General features: G+C 36.2%; 1 protein-coding gene across 3 annotated transcripts in view; it reads left to right on the forward strand.

Moving 5' to 3' along the window:
- Nucleotides 1-12756, forward strand: part of CALCRL (calcitonin receptor like receptor) — a 99501-nt gene that overhangs the window by 20444 nt on the left and 66301 nt on the right. The window contains exon 1 of one of the 3 annotated variants that reach the window (XM_036255047.1): nucleotides 66-118. The exons of the other annotated variants lie outside the window; for them this stretch is intronic. The gene's annotated coding sequence lies outside the window, so the exon portion shown is untranslated. Of the gene's footprint in view, nucleotides 1-65; nucleotides 119-12756 lie in introns of those variants that run through there. 3 annotated transcript variants of the gene reach the window in all.

A 12756-nucleotide genomic window follows, 5' to 3' on the forward strand; every position in this document is an offset into this window, starting at 1 on the left:
CACTGATAACATTTTAACCAAATTCACAGGAATGTTCTCTTGTCATCCAGGATACTACGATGATACACCCACCAAATGTGCTGCCACCTGTCAAAACTTTGGATGGCCCTACTGTCAGGTATTACATACATTACAAAAGAACATTCATGACCTAATGAAAGTAACATGTCGGAATTCCAATGAAGTTGAGGATAATGTGAACATGTTAACAGCAGTGAGAAAAATTTCACAAAATTATATATAACTTAACTTCAAATAACTTCTGACTAAAGGAAAACTTTGAAAGTCAATCTAACAAAATACTGATAAAGAAGGCTTAAGAACATCTGTCAAACTTACAAAGTAAATTCCTTAGTACCTTTGGGTATGGATTAAAGCTTCCTGCTCTTGTTCCATTGGCCAGAGGACTAAGGGTGTTAAATTCATTTGATTAGGTCCTATCAGATTTAGTAATATTAGTAATTTGGTAATATTAGCCACAAACATCACATACACAAATATATATATATGTATATATACATATATACGTATGTACATATATATACATACATACACACACACACATATATAATGTCTGTGGCTAATTTTATAACTATAAATATATGATACTGTACATACATATAAAACAAATTATGTTTAATTAGTAAACTAATAAGGCTACGTTGCTCATTTGAACAACTCTTCTTTTGAAGAGTTCTTTGTTTTCTGATTCACGTAGTCATTGTTATATTTCTATAAATGGCTGCAAACCTTTCCCATAAATGGAAAATTAGAGGATATCATTTATAAATAAGGGAACAGGGAAACGGAGGGTGAGCTCTTTTAAAGATTTAACTTGCTTTAAGTACTATTTTTAGAACTCCTGGGCAATGTAGTTTCAATTTAAACCCTGCACATTAGTTAAAAGCTTCAGGACACTGGTTCAACCAAAAAGCTGACTGTTGCAGTTAAAGGTGTCTTCTTATTTATATTTGTATTATAGTTCCATGCCAGATGATTAATAATATTAATTTTGCAGTTATTGTTATACCTCACAGCTCCCTTTTCCACAAAATTAAAGTAGCTTTCCTGTCCTAAGTTATTTTTAGGCTCTTCAGTAATTAACAATTCAATCACGTATCATCCTAATAAATTATAACAGTATTAATAAAAAAAAATAGAGGCTGCTAAATTATCTTAAATGCAAAGCCGAGTGACATAATTTCTGATTTTTAAATTCCCAAGTCATTCTGTTGGACCCCAAAATAGATCCTTTATCACTGCTCTCTGTCCCGCTGCATGTCTTCAGGAACTCATCATTGTTGTTCCATCCTTTTATGTGTCCGCTTCCCTTGCACATTGCATTTCATATGACTCACTGTTCCTTAGGGCAAGGTTCGAATGCCCTACATGCCTACTGACATCTGACAGCTGGGTTTCTCTTCCTGAACGTTTTTCTGTGAAGTGGTGCCAGATCAATTTTTATAAGGCCTCAATTTTTCTTAATGAAGACATATAGCCAAGAACTTACTAGGCCTCCACTGTCCGGGTGCCAGTCATCTCCACGGAGAAGTTAAGAGAATCACACAATATTTTCTCTAAGTATCTTTGCAACTTATACACCTAATAGATATTGGATACTTTGAAGAAGACAAATTGGAAGTGGCTTAACAATAAAAAATCCAAATTCAAACTGCTTTCTTTTCATTAAATTGACCTCTGACTTGCAGAGTATTGGTCATGGTACTGGCGAGACCACAAGACCTTGGTTCTTGTCTTCTGAAGGAGAGATTTCAATCAAGAGACAAAGTGCAGCAAAGTAAGAAAGAATGTATTGGCAACAGCAAAAACCACACTTAGGACAGTGAAACTAGGAAGGGCATAGAAGCAGCAGGAGAGGCTAGGCTGGGCTGCTTTGGCTCACTGGTCAGTCGGAGAAAAGGGGGCCTTGGAGACAGGTCCGGAGTCGAGCTGCTGCTGCCCATTGCTCCCCTGATGGCAAGTCCCTTAGAGGAAAGAATGGGGGAAGGGAATGGTGCTGGTATACTATGGGGGTGGAGCATGTACTTTGTCCCTCATCCTGACTGTATTTATCACTCTCTTGCAGCTGGGAATCTTAGGGGAGGTCTCAGGGGAGGGTCTCAATAGAATATTCATTAGCTTTCTGGTTGTGCTCCTTCAGTGTTGTGGTGTCCATTGGTCAGTGCCAAGGTGGGGTGGTGGTGGTGGGGTCATTAGTCAATGCAGCTGGTCCTGAGGGTAGTCACAGGGTCACTTGTCTGGTTTTATTGCTTTTCTGAGCCTGGAGCTGAATACAGCTGAGCCTAGATGTTATTGTTAGGGAAGAAAAGGTCAGGGGGTCTAGAACACATGACCAGCAAGATGCTAGGGAGGAGAGGTTGCCCTGGGGGCTAGGTTCTTGTTTTCCCAGTTTTGCCTCTTGCTAGGCATCCTGGGCTTTCTGCTCTGGTGACCTTCTGCACCCGGCCCATTGTCCTTACTCTGCTCCTGTCTGTCTGACTGCCTAAAACAGTAAGTATATGTGAAGTTAATTGTACATTTTGTAATTTAAAATTTTTTATTTCTAGAAATTAAAGGTTAAGGTGGATATGTGTATGACAAATTCCAGCAAGAAAGAGGTTGAAAAATTATCTCTGGGGAGTTTAAAACATATAACTGAGAACCAGGATTGCAGTTTGCTATCATATTAGTTTGATTCATATATGGTTTAATTTTAACTTAATGAAAGAAGCACAGAAATGAGACTTAGGTAGGGGAACTCCTAATCTTCTGTCTTTTACCACTGCTGTGGGATATGAAGCAAATCACTAAACTCCCCTGAGCTCCTACCTTCTAAATCTCTAAAATGAGCAGGTTAAACTACAGGACTTCTCAGGTCCCTTCAAGCGCTCTGAGATTCTGAACCTCTGACTGTAACTATTCTGAATTAAAGATAGGAGCTAGAAATAAAATCTCATCTGAAGTTCTTTGTAACAAAAAAATGAGCTTTATAATGTCTCAATTCCTCTAACTTAGAATGTTTTGCATAGCTTATTTATATAATCATTCAGTAGACTCTGAAATTTGACAAATGGACAAGAGGTGGAAAAAAAATAAATAGGGAGAATATCTCTGGCTAGATTAAATTTTGACAATAGAAGATTTGAAGTTATTGCTAAAGTGTAACAGTTTTAGTGAAAATTCTTTCTGACTCCAAGATAGTAAAAATGTTTACTCATAACTTTTTATAATTTAGTAGGCCCATTTTCACATTTAAATCTTAATACAGATGAATCTCAGATGAAAAAATTGAAGCTCAGATGAAAAAATTTCCCCCCAAAATTGATAGACAATTTTCATGAAATAATTCATCTTTTTCATCATTGATTTAAAGCTTAGGAAAATAGGTACATTCTAATATTTACTAAATTTTATTAGCAAAATTAGTTTAGACTCTATGGTCCATTTATTTGTTTGTTTGTATTCAGTTGAACTTTGGAATTATTCATTACCTTGATTGCATTACATTTATAAATTTAGTGGTAGACAGTTCAGCATCTTAATACATTTTAGTTTTGCATCTATTAATACAAGTGTGCCTTTATTTATTAAAATTATTTTATGTCTATAAGTATCTATTGGATAAGGGATAGTGAGGCTAGATACTAGATGTATCACATGGAAATGAGCTGTTGGTGCTAATTGTAAGCAAATAAATATAAGAGTTTGCAAGCAATGGTTTGGAAGAAACTGGAATGTTTTTTTTTATTAAGAACAATAAATTATCAGGATGTTAAGAAAGGTCCTTTGCAACTGGGGAATATGTATAATGATTTATATATGTAACTAATTACGATTAACAAGTAGCTTACATTTATTTTTGAATAATGAAGTTTTATTGATAAAGATGATAAAGAACATTATACATTTGCTAAAACATGAGAGGTTGTTATTAAATGCAAGAAAATGACATATTCTTTTTTCCAAGATGCACTGTCCCATAAAATAAGCAATCAATTGGACACGAGTATTTATCTTGAAAGGGTTTTTTATTATATTTGAAAAGCTTGTTCAGTGAGATAGACCCATACTTATGATTAAGAATCAGCCAGAGTCCATTACATTCCAGAGGAACTAGTCAGTGGGGTGTAGATTTCCTCTATGTAGAAAACCCCACATTTAAAAGAAAAAATACTGCCCCCCACTCAAAAAACAAACCATGTTTTACTTAGATATCTTATTACTATCTTATATCCTGTCTCCTAGGCCTTTTAAATTGTGCTATCAAAACAAATTAATTCTTTTTTTTAATGGAATTCATCAAGTTTAACAAAATCTTTCCTCTTTCCAAATATGCACACCCTAGCATGAATGTGACAAGGTGAAATGATCAATCAGTCTATGCCACCATTCATTTATACCTACGAAAGTTATAAACCTGCTAAAGCTTAGATTCCAGCCAGCCCTACCTAAATTGTCCATGTTTATATATTTAGGAGATTATCTAATTTCCTGTCTACGTTATTCCATCAGTCATAGTATATTTATAAATGGCTTGATGGGCAAGGGTTTGTACCTTGTGGCTTGTACCAATGGTATATAGAGTCCTGCTAATATACTTAATGATATATTATTTATATGTCTATGTGTTATTAAAAAATGAAAACATTCACATTTATTGATTCCTGTTGAAGTGAGCAAACGTCTACATAAATTAGTGGAGAAATTACTAGGAGCAAGAAGAAAGAAGGGTGTGGCGTCTGAGCAAAGCCCAGTCATTTACTGCATATTACAGGAAGTTCCTGTTGTAGCCACGGGACTGCTGGGGATCTAAGACAAAGGAAAACACAACACAAGCACTTGTAGCTTTAAAATGCTGAATCTAAAGTATTCCTGAAGATGAGAAACTAAAGGAATTACAGGAAACTAAAGGTATGAATTAATAAGCCTTCCAAATAGAACTGGCAACGATTAGTTAACTCAAGCGAGTCTTTCGACCCACTCATAGCTGTGGCCTGTTTACAGGACTCCGAAACCTCCAGCTGAAACTTCAACAGCTCCATTCAGTTTTTGTCTACATGACACCGAAGACCACCTTAAATAAAAGAAATATGAGTAACTAGTAAATGTCAATTCTTGTTGTAAAGAATTACCTCATTGGGCATATTCAAATTTTTAAAAAGCAAATTTGCTTATTGTTCTAAAGTACCTTATCTCTGAAAAAAAAAAGTGACGGCCATGTTGAATTTATTATTATTTTTTATCTCACATATAAACGTGTTTTTCATATTTACTGTATAATTAGTAACTCTTATCTTTAAATCATTTAGTATTCCATTTTCTAAAGCATGCTAATCTTAGTTTCTTATTTCCTGAAAAAGTTTATTATTCCCCCTCTCACTCTCAATTTTCCTAAAGCCTTTGGACATTCAATAAACGTCCAAATATAGTGCCATGACCCATAATCTGCCATGTCACTGGAAACGATAATAATACACACATACAACAATGTCATTAAATACTGTAGAATAAATGTTGCCATCATACGAGTAGTTTTTCTGAATCATAGCAGACCTTAGAATTTGTCCTCATTGTAGATCAAAAAAATATTTCTCAGCAATATCCTATTTAAATGGGTTTTATGTTTTCTTTATGGGGGAAAATATCCTTTAATGCTTTTATAATATCTGAGATTGTACATGACATTTGGTGGAAAATTATATATGAATATACACAAATATGCAAACATACAGGCTGGGGCAAAAGTAGGTTTACAGTTGCGAGTACACAAAGCACTGAGTTTATTTTCGTATTATTATGTATTAATTATTGTATTATTTTCCATATGAACAACTGTAAACCTACTTTTGCCCCACCCTATGCATACAAACATAAATATGTGTACTTTGAAGTACATGTGCTCAACCTAACATACAATCCATGCAATAAAAATGAACAGAAACAAGTATGTTTGTTCACAAAGAAGTATTAAGTTAAAAAGAATAAGACTATATTTTTTGGTTCACATTTTGTAGTAGCTGGTTTTGGAAAGAGCTGTATCTTTGTAGCCGGAACAAGTCTTTCATTACATTATGTTATTATTGTCTTTAACTGTTTTGGAGGTCAAATTTGTCTATGAAATATGTTAGTAGTGAACCAGGAAGAGCCATTTTTTTTTCCTCTTGTAAGTCCTGTCTAAATATTGTAAATTCTAATTTCAATTCTATTGCAACTCTATAACTTAGAATACTTTAGTGCCATTTCTGGCTACAAAGCTTTAAAAAGCTCTATATTCGATTTTATAATATATTAACTTGATAACTCTATAGGACTAGAATGATCCCTACAGTTTTTCTATACAACCCCTACATTTTCGAAATGAAAGATGGAGAAGCAGGCAAATAAGACTGGTTAAAAGAAACAAAATAATAACCTGGTGTCACAACCAGAATTAGTATCTAATTTTGTTCAATACACTTGTATTGACTATTGTGTTAAATGGCCACAAACCACCTAATCGTACATCTTAGAAGTGATTATTACTATTTTTAATGAACCATTATTAGGTTCTTCTAAATTTAATGCTACAAATGGCATGAGTTAAACCTTGGGTCCTGATGTTCTCTTTTGAATCATTTCAAATGATCTGTGTTTCTACCAAAATTATGTGCAAAAAAATATGGGTACTTACTGTGTGTATAATTAATTTTAAGACAAAATACTGAGTTAAAATTTTCTATGATCTCTTCTCCTAAACTGCCAACTGATCCCACATACGTGACTTATCCAAGAGACACCTCATTCTACAATCTCCCCCAAATCATGTTACAGACCATTTTGCTAATTCTAAAAAAAGAGCTACTTTTGGAGTCAGAAAGTTCTCGGGCCTTATGTGATTACTCATAGCATGAACAATTTCAAGGCAGAATTTGCATAGTATTGTTTAACATAGTCCACCCCACCCCCCAAAGTATATTTTAAATGCTCTTAATATAAACCAAGAAACCAAACTGATGTAAAAGAACAGTAAGGATTATTTCTTTTAATATCTTCCTCCAGGGCCTTCCATGGTGGTGGGCTCATAGTAAGCAAATGCTCCACAAATGCTGGCCTTTCAGTGATAGTTCTGCACTGTGGGAGCCTGTGCCTCATCTAACCTTCAAAATACCTAGTACTGATCAATATTTACAGCTGGTGACTATTTGGGGGAGTGAGATACATCTGGGTCCAGAGGTAGTTCTGGCTAAGAGTTACGTATGTTTTAAAAGTAAGAGAGTCTCAGGTTGTAATCCTAGTTTGCTCACTTCTTTAGTGAGATTACTTTGGGCTTTTGTTTCCTTATCTGGAAAAGTAAAAGGGAGAGTGTAATGATTCATTACTCTTAGAACTGAATATGATAGCATACTTATACTGCCTAGGGATAGTGCTCAGAACATGGTGAACACTCAATAAATGGTAGCTGCTGCTATTTAGATTATTTTTAAGTCTTATATCAATTGTTATAAAAACACCAAATTAAACCTCGGTTTATATTAATTTATACTATTTTTGATATTTTGGTAATAGAATTCTGAGTGCTACCTCAATGAATTCCTGACTCCTTCTGCTCTCCTTTTATTAGTAATTGGAAACAGCATGGGATGCTTGGTCCAAAGAGCCCTCCTGTTCCCCATTTCCCAGTACCCTCCCACCGGCATCTATATGCTTGAAATAATATGCAAAGGAACTTCGAATGGTGCTGAAGAAGGAAATAGGAGGTTGTTTTGTTTTGTTAGTTTTGTTCTGTGGGACCCAACCTGTGATGATGATATCAAGATTCAGAGGGTGGCACTGTGCCTATACTTTACTGGTCGTTTGAACTGGTTTGAAGTAACTAGGGAGCTGAAGATGGAGGAGACCTTTTCATGAGAGCATAAGTAAACTCTGGGCTAGAATCGCGCTGTCTTGGGGCCCAGGGTGTGCGACACAGCAGGGAGAAAGTTAAAGGCCAGTTTCTACCAATTCTGCACATACAACAGGACTCTGGGACCCCAAGAGTTGAAGACTTGGAGAGGATCAGGAGATACTGTCTTTGTGAAATAATTTTTAGGATGAAGTACTAAGAAATGGCAGCAGTAAGGTCACTTCCAGTGATTCTAAGGGCAGAGGACACAGACAAAGGAGGTCAGAGTGCTAGAGGAAGAGTGCTGTGTTGGTCCTACAAAGGAGACTGGCGTGTGAACGTCCCTTCAGGGATTTCAAGAGAAATTTGGGGCTTTACAGGATGTGAGGTTCCACGTGCAAAGATGCAGATAAAATTGGGAACTTGCGAATTACTGATCATATAACTTGATATTCAGAGGCTTCTGGGGCCCAACAAGAGTTCAGTCATAGAAATAATTATGGAACAGTTTATTTAGATAAGATTAAGATAAATATTTAAATAGTATAGAACCAAGAGTAGGTGCAAAGTGTTTGAACTTACGAAAGTAGTTAAGTGAACTGTGGGATACCTAGCTGACTTAGAGTAGCTTGTGTTTATGTATGAGTCACCTGGCAATGAGAAAGTATGTGGTATTTTTTCATCACGTTATTTTCAGAGGGGAAAAAATGAATATAGCTCATTTCACATGGGAGGTTTGCTGCTGATTTATGTAATCCTAAACATTAATCTATTGCTGGTTCAGGCAGTTCTACCTAAGAAAGGCAACATGTACATTCTTGTAAAGAAGCATTCACAGATAACCGTTCGTGTGTTCAGAGGAAATTCTCAAATAGCTTTGAAACCCTTACCTCAATCCTTTCTCAAAACCCATGCAAAAATCAAAATAAATTCCTGCTTGGCCGGTGTAGCTCAGGGGTTGAGCATCGACCCACGCACCAAGAAGTCGCCGGTTCCATTTCCAGTCAGGGCACAGGCCCAGGTTGTGGGCCCAATCCCCAGTCGGGGGGCATGCTGGAGGCGACCAACCAATGTTCTCTCTCATCAATGTTTCTCTCTCTCTCTCCCTCTCCATTCTCCTCTCTCTCTAAATAGCAATAAAGGGGAAAAAATTTTTTAAATAAAAATAAATTCCTAAACATGTACTCTTACTGTGTAAATATAAATGACCCAAGACTAGTTATTAGAAATTGTCTTTCTTTCTGAACACTAGCCTTACCCCACACCTCTGCTCTCTGATACCCCTTACATGTACATTTCAAAATTATTTTCCTTTTCATTCAAGGTACCGCTCAAATATACATATATATGTTCCTGAAATGTCAATTTATATTTCTCCAATCAAGTTTATGAGGCCCTTGATGATGTATTTTCCTCCGGGCAGTAGTTGACAAGACCTCATAATAAGTTTCAGTGTATTCGTTTAATAAATTTTTCTTCTTCTTCCCTTTTTTTTTTTTTCCTATTATCCTGCCCTGCACTTTACTGTAGCTATAGGCAAATATGTGAAACTTGGCAAAGGCATCATTCTGTACAATGATCCACCACAGGGGCAGCTGCCTCTCCCTATTGGTTCACTTTCTTTAAAAAAATTTCAATGAAGAAGAAATGTGATTATGACTATTAGTTTATTAGAGCTATACTTTCAACTAGTTTTATTATAATGCTATCTGCACTTTGAAAAAACAGTGGTTCAATAAATAAGAGATTTTTCCAAAACAAACATTATGAATATTATGTAATAACCTCATGAAAGAACTTTGATCTCTTTCAGAAATAGTTCACTATATGATTATTTAGCCCTGGCGGGATGGCTCATTTGGTTATAGTGTTGTCCGGAGTACCAAAAGGTTGTAGGTTTGATTCCAGTCAGGGTACATATCTAGGTGACAGTTTGATCCCTAGTGGGGGTGAGTATGGGAGGCAACCAATGAATGTTTCTCTCTCATATCAATGTTTCTTTCTCTTTCTCTCCCCTTTCTCTCTCTCTAAAATCAACCAAAACATATCCTTGGGTGAGAATTTTAAAAAATGATTATTTTAATCAAAATAGCTTGATACAAAATCAGAAACCTCTCTTATATTCACTATCTGGGAAAGATACAATCTTTCAAAAACATGAAATATTAACAGACTTGATTTTTAACTTCAACCACCACATGAAAATGATTTTTAATGTTCTTATTCTGAAAGCTGTCTCAGAAATGTTAGCATCTATTTCATATAATAGATTTTGGAGTAATTTCTAATAGAAATGTATCATATAGTGTGACAGTAGCAACTGAAGGTTCAGTGATTAGTTGGGCAAACAGAGGATGAGGTGACCTTTGGGCCTGTTTCTGCTTCCAAAAAGATTAGTTTATGTTTCAGAACTAATAGTTAATCGTAGGATGATTATTATTATTATTATTATTACTTTAATCTTCACTTGAGTATATGTTTCTATTTCTTTTCAGATAGAATGGGATGCAGGGAGAGAGAGAAACATCAATGTGAGAAAGACACAGCAACTGGTTGCCTCCCACTCGACCCTGACCAGGGTCGGGGACAAACCGCAACCAACCAAGGTACTGCCCTTGACCAGAATCAAGCCCACGACTCTTTGGTCTGCGGCCAGTGCTCTAACCACTGAGCCAAACTGGCTAGGGCATCGTAGCATTCTTTAAACTGCTATATTTAATGGTTTATGTTATGCTATTTATGTTTATAATGACTTCAGGAAGATATCATAGATCCTTTAGGGGTTTAAACTAAGGAAGTTTAAACTAAGGAAGGCCTTTTAAGTGCATTTTAATTTAACCTCACACACAGTAAATATTTTCTTTAGTTAATATAAATTTTTCACTTTTGCAAATTAAAATATATTTTTGTTCGAATTTTTAATAAATGAAATGGCCCATTTATTAATTAGCATGCTTTTTAAAATGAAATAACCTTTAAATACCATTTATAAGATTTTGGGAACCTTTTATCCAGGTTTCACTTTAGAGTCAAGCTCCAAGAGCTGACTCTACCCAACTGTATCAGTTTCTGGGGCTGGCATCACAGACTGAGTGGCTTCCACAACCAACAACGTAGCTAAGATTCCTCACAGCTCTGGAGGCTGGAAGCCATGATCAAGGTTGTGACAGGTTTGGTTTCTTCTAAGGCATCTCTTCTTTGCTTGAAGATACGTTAGTGATGTCTTCACCCAGCTTCTCTGTGTGTTGCATCCCTGGTGTCTCTTCCTCTCCTTATGAGGGCATCAATCATATTTAGCCAAAGTCCTAACATTTAGGTACCGTTTATATAAACATTTATCTAGATTTTCCTGTGTGTGGAATTGTCTCAATTCCTATCTTATGCATGGATTGCCTTTCTCCATTGCTAATGGGAGTGGGGTCCTTACGACATCTCAAGGAAAAGAATTCTCTGAAACTCATACAGGAAGATGAATGATTTTTATTTGCATGGAATTACACCCTTGGGTTTCCAAAGTTCCATTTCCCTTAATCCAGTTCTGGAAGATGTACAGCTGGGGATTCAGTAGAGCTAAAAGCAAAGCCAGTGTCCAAAGTTTCCTCTCCATGGTGGATCTGGGTCTGGTTTAGCATTAGGCTAGTTACAGTCCATCAGCTTATTGCATGGGGTCCACATGGCTGTGGGCCATGTGGGTGAGTGCAGGGGAGCCAGGAGAGTGCACCCCCTACAACAAGGGTCCCAAGAGTGCAAATGAACAAGAGAGTGAACCAAAAACAAGAGAGTAAACACCTTTGTTTAAGGGGTTAAATATCCTAAATCTTTCTGTGCTTGTAGTGGCCCTGCCTACTCTGGCCAGTGACCTGTTCCCAGGTGTGAGTGACAGATAAGTACCTTCCTTATTTCGCCCAGACTTTACTGGGCATGCGTGTAACCTGCAGCTTCCTGTGCAAAGCTGCACAGATGGCATGTCCATATGTCCATACTAGTTAGCCTTCCCTTTGCTCCTTTCCAGTTATTCATAACCAGGTTAAACTACAAAGGTATCACTATCATCTGGAGCTTTCACACTTTGACTGATAGAGTTCATAACAACCTCTTCTCCAGGAACTTCAGTATATTGCTATTACAGTTATGGCTACTTGATTCCTTCCTTGTCTGCTCCTAACCAAGTCAATCAATCAATAAAAAAATAAACAGAATGATTTTCTTGTTTTCTGGGAGATGAAATTCCTGGATGAATGGGAGATAAATCACAAAAAGAAAAAACTCATTTCTCTGGCTGTCTTACAAAAGCAAAAACACCTACATTTACTAATTTCAGAGATGTTAATGAATTTGGGATGACTTGTGTGTCAACTTTCTATCTGTTGGGTAGGCACTGCTTGTTTCTGGGTCCAGCCCCACATTAATTGGCATTTCTCCACAGTCCTGGGAACATCTGTCTTGAATGTCAGTGTTTCCATGGGTTTTTCTTCATCTGTGCATCTGATGTGTGGTTGACATAAAGATAGCAGATAGCACATCATGCATAAGTTAGGTTGCCAGTCAGATGCCATTTTTAGCCAAGATTCACATATGTACTTTGAGTTTAGGCATTATTTATTCTATTATGATAAAAGAAAGATTGTGTGTTCAATCTCTTACGGGTTTAGCCACTAATGTTTATGGCCTCTCTTAATGCAAACTGGATTTTAAATGACCTATTGTGACATGTTGCTGCTCACTTTAGTTAATGTGAGCAGTGGGTTTAAACGTGGTTTCGTAACTTTATTATTTAAAGTTACTTTTATATTTAAGAATGAATTATTGTTGACTAACATTGAAGAATTCAAAAACTTCCTTGCACAAAAATGCTGATTGACTTTCTTGGACAACTACAATTATACAGCTTTCCC

Source organism: Molossus molossus, unplaced genomic scaffold (assembly GCF_014108415.1).
Source record: "Molossus molossus isolate mMolMol1 unplaced genomic scaffold, mMolMol1.p scaffold_m16_p_11, whole genome shotgun sequence".
NCBI classification, from domain to species: domain Eukaryota; kingdom Metazoa; phylum Chordata; class Mammalia; order Chiroptera; family Molossidae; genus Molossus; species Molossus molossus.